This window comes from Pleuronectes platessa, chromosome 12 (assembly GCF_947347685.1).
Source record: "Pleuronectes platessa chromosome 12, fPlePla1.1, whole genome shotgun sequence".
In the NCBI taxonomy this organism is placed as follows: domain Eukaryota; kingdom Metazoa; phylum Chordata; class Actinopteri; order Pleuronectiformes; family Pleuronectidae; genus Pleuronectes; species Pleuronectes platessa.
This window is the reverse complement of record NC_070637.1, coordinates 10,430,702-10,440,358: the sequence shown is the minus strand read 5'-3', so window position 1 is coordinate 10,440,358 and position 9,657 is coordinate 10,430,702. Positions and strand designations below refer to the sequence as shown.

Sequence of the window (9,657 nt, the reverse complement as noted above, 5' to 3'; positions counted from 1 at the left end):
CCGCCCAGACTCAGTGAGTTCGAAATCAAGCAGCAAAAAAAGGAAAAACAAACAACAGAAAGTATGAGTGTGAGAGGTGAAGTCAGATTCATGGCTGCTCTCTCATCGTTGTGTGTTTTACATGATGGGAGGGGGAAACTTTATTTGACTAGAAACAGCTCATATACCAAAAACCCAGCCAAAATCCCCTGAAGTAAAAGTGGAGGTTTGAAGTGGAGGAGTGCCCCGGTACTTCGGATTCCTCCGTCTCATCTGGTCTCATTCCAACTCGTTGCAGCTTTGCCCCGGGCTTTGGGTGAGGCAATGCGTCTGAAACCTGCAGACACAAAGCAGGATATGTTTGTGCAAGTCCATGTGACGTTGGAAAGAGGAAGCGCAATGTTTAGTCACGTACCCTCATCCGCCTCACCCATCTGAGGGACATGAGGCCACTTGGCTCGCCGCCCGCAGCCATGATTCTGCGCGCCGTGGCATGAGGCTGGGCTTTAAAGCCTTTTTTTTTATAAACAAAATAAAGCAGTAACCTCGCTCGTCTGTTGCCACCGAGCACACATGATTGCAGTGCACCCGCCATATGCTTTTGCGTGATTGTTGTTGTGAAGCTGCTGGCACACGAATGAGCACGCCTAACAATGCAGCACAATAATAGCCTATTCCCTGTAGAACATTCACAGACGTCATGAGGTTTTAGAGCCCTCACTGTAAACCACTGAACTAACACGTTGTTTCCCATCAGCCCTCTCTCTCAGCCTCAGTCCTCGCCGGGCGAACAACACAGGGAAGTGTTGTCGGGGCTCTATGACACAGTTAGGAAATGACTGTAGCAAGGGGGTAAAATAAAGTCCTTCCTCAAGACTGGTGGGAAGCAGTTGCCTTACGCTTTGATCCCTCGCTTCTCCACTCAGTCGATGTTTGTGCAAGCAAATAGCTACACACTATTATGCAAGACGGAGGCATGCTGGGATTCAATTAAATCCCAAATGACCTGATTCTATAATAGGAGGATCCATTGATTTAACAAAAACGCTGCAGGCTTCAAAGCGAAGGCAGAGTTGATCCGAACAGAGGCGACAAAGGTCTGAGACGGAGCCAGACGTGCACAGATGGCTCGGATTGGCAATATGACCCATGTATACAGTAAAATCACTGCAGTGTGACCCGGCTGACAGCCATCTCATCTCAGTCTGCCCATTAAACCAGATGGAGTAGCTGTATAACGCTGCTTCTTTTTTCTCTTTCCGAGGGGGTATGTAAATTGAGACATGAAGAAGCTAAATAAAGAGCGAGAGGAAGGTGCCGGTCAGGGGAATACCCAGCATGTGACAGCATCACAGGCCTGATGAGATGACGTTATTTTTGTTCTGTTGCTTTTCTGAGCCTGTTAAATATTATATCGCCCATCTTTTATTCATGGAGGCGAACCATTGCAAATTCTCTCTAAAGTTTTGTGCCGAAGCAGATAATCACACTGGATGTTTCTTTATTCTGTTTTCTCCCCACCAACATTTATGTTATATAACGTTTCAAGAACAATCGCTGAGACAAGCACGGAACTGAACTGTCACATGTTGCACTGACACAAATGGGGGTTATAGCAGGACAGTGTGAGGACATATAACTGAAGTTAAGCATCTGCTGTAGTGACCTACTTTGGAGATTATCAGCTGAGCAGTGACAGAGGAGAGTAGGACTAATGTGCAGGCTGTACACAGTTCCTGTATACAGTGCCTTGCATAAGTATTCACCCCCCTTGGACTTTTTCCCATTATGTACTGTTACCAACTGGAATTCAAATAGACTTAAATAAACTTTTTCCCGTTTGATCAACAAAACATGCATAGTACTTTGGAGGTGCAAAATAAATTTTATTGTGACACAAACAATAATGAGAACAAAAAAGTTGACATCTGTTGGGTGCATAAGTATTCACCCCCCTGTGTCAATACTTGGTAGAACCTCCTTTCGCTGCTATTACAGCTGCAAGTCTTTTGGGGTATGTCTCTACCAGCTTTGCACATCTAGAGATGGAAAGGTTTGTCCATTCTTCTTGGCAAAAAAGATGAAGCTCAGTCAGATTGGATGGAGACCGTCTGTGAACCGCAATCTTCAAGTCTTGCCATAGATTCTCTATTGGATTGAGGTCTGGGCTTTGACTGGGCCATTTAAAAGACATTAACATTCTTTAATCCAAACCATTCCTTTGTAGCTCTGGCTGTATGTTTAGGGTCATTGTCCTGCTGGAAGATGAACCTCCGCCCCAGTCTCAAGTCTTTTGCAGACTGCATCAGATTTTCTTCAAGGATTTCCCTGTATTTGGCTCCATCCATCTTTCCCTCTATTCTGACCAGTTTCCCTGTACCTGCTGAAGAGAAGCATCCCCACAGCATGATGCTACCACCACCATGTTTCACTGTTGGGATGGTGTGCTCAGGGTGATGGGCAGTGTTGGGTTTTCGCCACACATAGCGTTTTGCATTGAGGCCAAAAAGTTCAATTTTGGTCTCATCTGACCAGAGCACCTTCTTCCACATGTTTGCTGTGTCTCCCACATGGCTTCTGGCAAACTCCAAACGGGATTTTTTATGGATCCCTTTCAACAATGGCTTTCTTCTTGCCACTCTTCCATAAAGGCCAGATTGGTGGAGTAGACGACTAATAGTTGTCCTGTGGACAGATTCTCCCACCTCAGCTGTGGATCTCTGCAACTCCTCCAGAGTAACCATGGGCCTCCTGGTTGCTTCTCTGATTCATTTTCTCCTTGTCCGACTCTTCAGTTTGGGTGGACGGCCTCCTCTTGGTAGGTTTGCGGTTGTGCCATATTCTTTCCATTTTCTTATGATGGATTTTATGGTGCTCAGAGAGATGTTCAAAGCTCTGGATATTTTTTATAACCTAACCCTGCTTCATATATCTCCACAACTTTATCCCTGAGCTGTTTGGTGAGCTCCTTGGTCTTCATGATGCTGTTTGTTCAGTAATGATCTCCAACAAACTCTGAGTCCGTCACAGAACAGGTGTATTTATACTGAGATTAAATTGCAGACAGGTGGACCCTATTTACTAATTATGTGACTTGCAAATGTGACTTGTGAATGCAATTGGTCGCACCAGATCTTTGTTAGGGGTTTCACAGTAAAGGGGGTGAATACATATGCACTCAACACTTTTCAGATTTTTATTTGTAAATAATTGTGAAATCCATGTAATATTTCCCCCCACTTCCAAATGATGCACTATTTTGTGTTGGTCCATTATATAAACTCACGATGAAATAAATTTTAATCTGTGGTTATACCATGACAAAATGTGGAAAAGTCCAAAGGGGGTGAATACTTATGCAAGGCACTGTATGTAGCAGGGAGAGGTAGCCATGGAGATTATCACCGTACCCCAACTACCATATATATCCTGTTTACGGTGCTATTTATAGCCACAGATTTGCACCGCGAGGATTTGAGCACAGATCAAATTTGGGGAGCTCCTGAACTGCCGTACTACTTCCTGTTTTTGTAATGAAAAGCCTGAAAATTATTTATTGGATCATTTCTCTATTCTAGCTACACATGCACAAGAGAGAAAAGCGTGTGCATGTGTGTGCACACAAACGTAAACGACAAGGTAAATAAGCGTTGTACGGAGTCGACTTTGATGTCGGTATAAAATGGTGGAATTCAAATAAAATGGAGGGTCGACGACAGCGAAGGGGAAAAATGTGCTGGGCGGCTGGAATCTGGGGGCTGGAGGCTGCAGAGGTGATGTCATTGGGCCAGAGCAAGAGGCGAGTGAAAAACAAGTCTCTCTCTTTATTCTGATCCTCTTTGCAGTCCCGGCGGGGTTGGTGGGATGGGGGGGGGGATTGGCAGTCGGCCAAGGCAAGGGCTGCTGGGAAATGGCAAAGGATGCCAAGCAGGCCCCACCGCCAACATTAGAAGCTCACATCTTTGTTCTCAGAAACCTGGTGTGCTGCCAAAGGCCTCATTTCAGCTCCATGGCATGATTACACTGGATGTAGGCCAACTACTGAGAGCTTGCTCTCGCTCCCTCCCTCTCTCCCTCTCCCTTTATGTTCCCTCCTTTGGCTCTCTCGCTCTCTCTCCCTTTCGCTCTCTCTCTTTTTCCACTGCCTTCAAAAGCTTTCTGCCAAACATGCAGCAGTTGCCATGGCTGCGGAGAATGGAACATAAAAAAAAAGTGAGTAATGAGTCAGACTTGGACCCAGATGTGCCACATGTGTATCCATTTAGAAAAAAAACAAGACGGTAACATATCCCCTTAATCTGCCGGGCTTGTCAGGGGACAGACGATTTAAGTAAATAGTGGAAGGCTGAGAGAGGAAAGTGGAGGGAGGAAAATAAATCCCTGCAGAAAATGTAAATGAATGCAAATGTTGTCATATCCATTTTTAAACGGAAGGTAGTTTCAGTGGGTTGCAGTGCAGGTTCAGTTTTAGCAAACAGGAACAGAAAGACCAGAGCTCTGCCTCTGTAATTCTATGCTAAAGTGAGCTGGTGCCATCATTTCCTGTCCGATGGAACCCCCCCACACACACCTCTCTCTCTCTCTCTCTCTCTCTCTCTCTCTCTCTCTCTCTCTCTCTCTCTCTCTCTCTCTCTCTCTCTCTACATATATATTTAGTATCTGCTTATTTATACAACCCAACATTGATGTAAACAACCTTTGCCTTGCCTTTTTTGTAATAAATTCAGCTCAAACTGTATTTTGAATTAACTGAACCAGAATGCATTACCTGCACATATAAAGAGCATTTATTGCCCATAAAAGGGCGTTTCCCTCATGACTCATTCTTGTTGTGTTCAGCAGGATGAACTAAACTGTGGAGTCATTCCACCTTAGTGACTAACTACATTCAGTACAATGCAATTTTCTCATTGTAAGTCTGCAGCCTTCTTTCACACACACATTTTTAATGGCAACATAGTCCACAACAGTACTGCACTACTTGAGCTGCTTGCATGATTCATCCTCATGCAAACTCCCGACGGACCCGACACATCATCAGGCTATTTGTGGTACATAATATGAATATGTATGTGCACTAAGTGTTTGAAGGTATGACTGTTTGTTAGAGGGACATTTATATTTGGACACATAGCGGTTCTTCCACCTGCATCTCTATTCGACAGAGGTTACATTTCTTGCTTTTGCTACTCGAGCCACAAAAGAATGAGGAGTATTTCATGTGTTATGTAACGTCTTTCACTGAGCCAAAATAAAATCTGCCCAAAGTAGGCTTATTTATTACACACACACACAGCTCCTGTTTATTTTTGAGCTGCCTTGCTAGAAAATGGACTCTGACATCCCCGGTGCAGCAGTTACCACAGCACTCAGCCTCGGTTTGCAGGTGCAGAGTTTGTCATGCTTTCGAGCGAGGGCATCGTTGTCACTTTGCTGCCTCCCTTTTGATTTGTTTTTACTCCTTTTGCATATATTATTTCTTTTCAGCCAAACGGTGGCATAAAATCCCTGGTAAATAATACATACAAATGTGTGCAAACATGCATATTTATAACTCCTTCATTTAGAAGATATTTCAGGGTTGCTGCTGGATGAAGATCAAAGCTGCTCCTAACGTTTGCCTTGAAAGCACGAGGATATAAAGAGTCATTTCTGTGATGTATAGAAAATAACATGACTGTGAGATGAAGGAAAACCTAGAAAAGCAAACAGTGACCTAATTAGAAAACCTACTTTTGGGGGGAAACGGTTCATAGATTGCATGTGGCTTATTCAGAACAGGAAAGAATGGTAGATCATAGCGAAAAAAGTAACTGCAATGCATCATTTACAGATGTTGTGGTTACATTTGGAAAGTGATATTTTCTGCAGATTTCCCTCAATCAAGCTCCAAAACTTTTACTTTGAAACTGCCCTGTTTTGGTCGTGGTCATAAATCCGCTGAGGTTCCCGACACAGATTCCACAGATGCTTCGCTGCCCTCTCTTTGATTGTCTGGTTTATGGAGGACGCTTCATCATGCACTGCGAGCATCTGTGCCAGATATGTCCTACCTCCCCTTTCTATAAAAGTGCAAGTTGTCAAGACGGTGTGGCATTTATTATGCGCCTGTGGTTTTTGTGCCTTCTCCACCCCCCGGCAGCTGGGGAGCATTGGTAGTCACGTTCAGCCTCCCGCCGCGGTGAAAGATGGGCAAGCAAGATATGAGCGCTGTCCCCCATCTGTGTGATAAAGTCCCTTTAACCACGACGTCTGGACATGTGGGCAGACAACACCTCACCTCCCTCATTTCAAAGACGTCTCTCAGAGAACGGCTCGATGTGAAGGCCTGAAATAGAAGATAGAGCTGGAGTCACATGTGCATCTCTATGTGTGTCAGTATAAGGACGGTCAGGAGAAGATAAAATAGAATTGATGCAACTTGTGTCTTATTTTTGTTGTTTTGGTCCTTCATTCTGTCCGTTTGGATAAACAAACAATTGTAATTGTTTAAATCTGAAACATTTCTACAAAAAAGTCTGACTGGAGGCAAAGCACGTAAACATGTTTACGACGAGTCAGAATATGCTTGAGCTTCAGTTAGAGTAATAATACTTCAATGGTATAATAATCGTAAGCTTTTTATTGTTTTGGATTATTTTCATATTTGTGATTTTATGTTTTGTGTGGGTGTGGGTGGTTGGTAGTGGTGGAATATAGTATATAAGGCAAAATTAATTTGAGAAGAAATGGCTTTATTATTGAAGCCACTGTAGCATTGTAGAATGAGTGGGCGAGATAAGGCCAGCACCATTCTTATTCTCTTTTCAACCTCATTCTGACCTGCATGTCTGCTGCTGGGACTTTGTGAATTTCCCCAGTGAAAGGATTAACAAAGTTTTATCTTATCTTAATTTACTTTGGTTAAACTTTATTCAAGCACATTTGTTTGAGTACGACAGCCCTTGTGAGTAAAATGATGCTAGCCTGTTAGCTACTGATAGCAATGATGAAGTCTATAAACAAAATAAACTGGATCTATCTTTTAACACTTTAAATCAAATGTATGCTGCTGTTTTAGAATCTTTCTTGTTGCATGAATAAAAGGGGTGACGGCCTTTATTTAGAAACTGAATTACCTCACACTAGTTTTGCAAAAAAAGTAAATGGTAGATTGTGTCTTTCTTAGTCATTATGCTCCACAGGGACATAGTACATAGTTTAGTCACAGTCACCCCACCGAGCTGCACCGGTGTGGTACAGTAATACTGTGGGAAGTACACGACATTAATAGGAGAGCCTTGACGCAACAGTAAAGTCCCAAAGGGATTCAACGGGACGGAGCGGAGGGAGTGCTGTGGGAAAGTTCAGTGCCCTTGAAGAAGCCTGATAAGCCCGAGGTGATATGAACCCTTGTGTTTGTATTGTGCAAATTTGTAACGACTACGAGCACTCTGCTGATAGAGCGCCGTCCTACACCACGTGTTTGCAGCGAACCAAAGGGCACTTGGAACTGGGTGTGGTGACTGCAGCCTGTGTGGTTTCAGTGTGGGACGGTAACGTAACACTGGGTGTATATTGGGATTGTTTTACACAGTCAACATACAGGTTTGAGCAGACGCTGTTACCAGGTTTTAACATATAAAAGGTTGCGCTTACTCCTCCTTGATGTTAGGTGATGGGACCCACATTGTTCAGCAGGCAAACAGAAGTGTAACTTGACCTTGCTCCGTGCTCATTTGAATGATCTCTCTCTCCACCGAGGGGGATAAAGTTCACCGACACTGTTTTGCCACACAATGGGAGGGAGGAGCCAGACAGCCTTGAAGAGGAAATGGTTTCACCGTGACTGACAACTCAGGCTACACACCCTGGGTTTCCCTGTTCTCACACCACCCTCCCCCGTTTCCTATTTCCACACTTTTATTTTACAAATTTACATTTTCCTCTTTGCTCGACAACAAACGTCTTTGCAGAGAGCTCAGGTCCCGTCCTCCTTCCGGCTCTGCGTGACACGCTCTGCACTCACATGATGAACTCGCTCTCGGATCAAAAACACTGTTGCCTAACAACAGAGGGGGGTAGTGGGGACAAAGTTCACCTCCCATGTAACTGCAGCTCTCACATGATTTTTCAGTTAACCATTTACAGCAGGGAGGAAGAGAGGGAGGGAGGGAGGCTCGTTCTGGGTAAACAGGGTGCTGTGTTTGCTGTTTAAAGTAGTTAACCCTGCTATTCACTAAGCTCACCTCCCCGCTCATTTACACACAACGTGCAGGAACACGAAACTCGTCGGGCCACAAGTCATCCTGCAGCAACACAAAGCTGCTGCCACTGAACAATGCATGCCGGCAATGCTCCCATTATGAAACCGCTCTGTCACAAGACGTGTCCCTCGCAGGAATGCTGTTGTGACACATGCGAGCTGTTGACACAAGGGTTAAACATTGAACCAACCACACGTACACGTACACACACACACACACACACACACACACACACACACACACACACACACACACACACACACACACACACACACACATACACAGACATACACACACTTCAGCTGCCAAATGGGCGGACGCTTCAACCGCTCCAGCGTCGGTTAGTCACCAGTTTGTGTTTATCTTTCCACTTTGGCCAACGGTCATCAGGTTTATCGGAGGAGAAGTCGTCCCTCCATCTGCAGCCAGGTGCAGCACAGTGCCACGATTCACATACAGCCGACATCCCACTCGGCGGTAGATTGCCTAGCATGTTTGGAGCTCTGCAGAGGTCACTGGGTGCATGTGTGTGTGCTGGATGTCGTGTGGTGCTGATCTCTGGCTCGGTGCTGGTGCACAGAGTTCAGCAGGAGTTCAGCACAGATTCATTATTCATGCATTTCTTTGCTCCAAACCACGGTACCAGGGAGCCTCAGCTCTCTGAAAAGGTCCAATAGTTTGAGGTTTCTTTAGCTATTTTCACTCTTTTTTTTCTTCATAACTGGAGTTTTATTCTACTCTGTTCAGTATTTGTTTATGAGACGAAGCGATGAGAACAGGAAACGAATCCCTGTAGCCCTCTACAGAAGAGTGTCTTCAGTTTAATGTGTGTTGGCAACATGTAGAAAAATCCCTGCTTAACAATTCTAGGAAAGCCAAGCCACCTGGAAATCTCATGACTTCCTGAATCTAATTCCAGGCCGAGCTATCAGACTGTCTGACTAGCAGCTTTCATTCAGGGGTGTAAACACTAAATGTCAGGCATGTTTGCCAGAGCCAGAGTTGAATCAGGCATTAATACTCATGTAATGCCTGCAGTGAACTCAAATGCCCCAGCAAAGCCCTGATTATATTTCCCCCCTGTCTAACAGATTTATATTGCTCTGTGAACTCAGAGAGAGCTGGCACTGGGTGGACTCATGAACAGGCCTCTGCATGCACCACGTAGTCTTTTCCTGTTGTTTTTCAAATGCAGCCGGTGCTTTACTCCAACCATATTATAACAGATGTGCGCGAGGGCTGGCAGGTTTTGATAACCTGCAATTGTAATCTGAAATGTGCACAGAGCAAACAGGGCTACGAGAAAACAGGGCAAAGGTATGACACCACGAGGGAGAATCCAGAACAAAATCCCCTCTCATGTCACAGCGTGCTGTGTTGGCGGACAGTGACCTCATCCAAAGTTTACACGCAGCCGCCTCATGCTGCTTTG

General features: G+C 44.7%; 1 long non-coding RNA gene across 1 annotated transcript; it reads right to left on the bottom strand.

Moving 5' to 3' along the window:
* Nucleotides 1-5,522: 5,522 nt before the first annotated feature.
* LOC128453922 (uncharacterized) lies at nucleotides 5,523-8,019 on the bottom strand. Its single transcript, XR_008341568.1, has 2 exons — nucleotides 7,618-8,019; nucleotides 5,523-6,307 (listed from the first exon to the last, which is right to left on the bottom strand). It is a non-coding gene; the product is annotated as an uncharacterized LOC128453922 (long non-coding RNA).
* Between the last annotated feature and the right edge of the window lie 1,638 nt (nucleotides 8,020-9,657).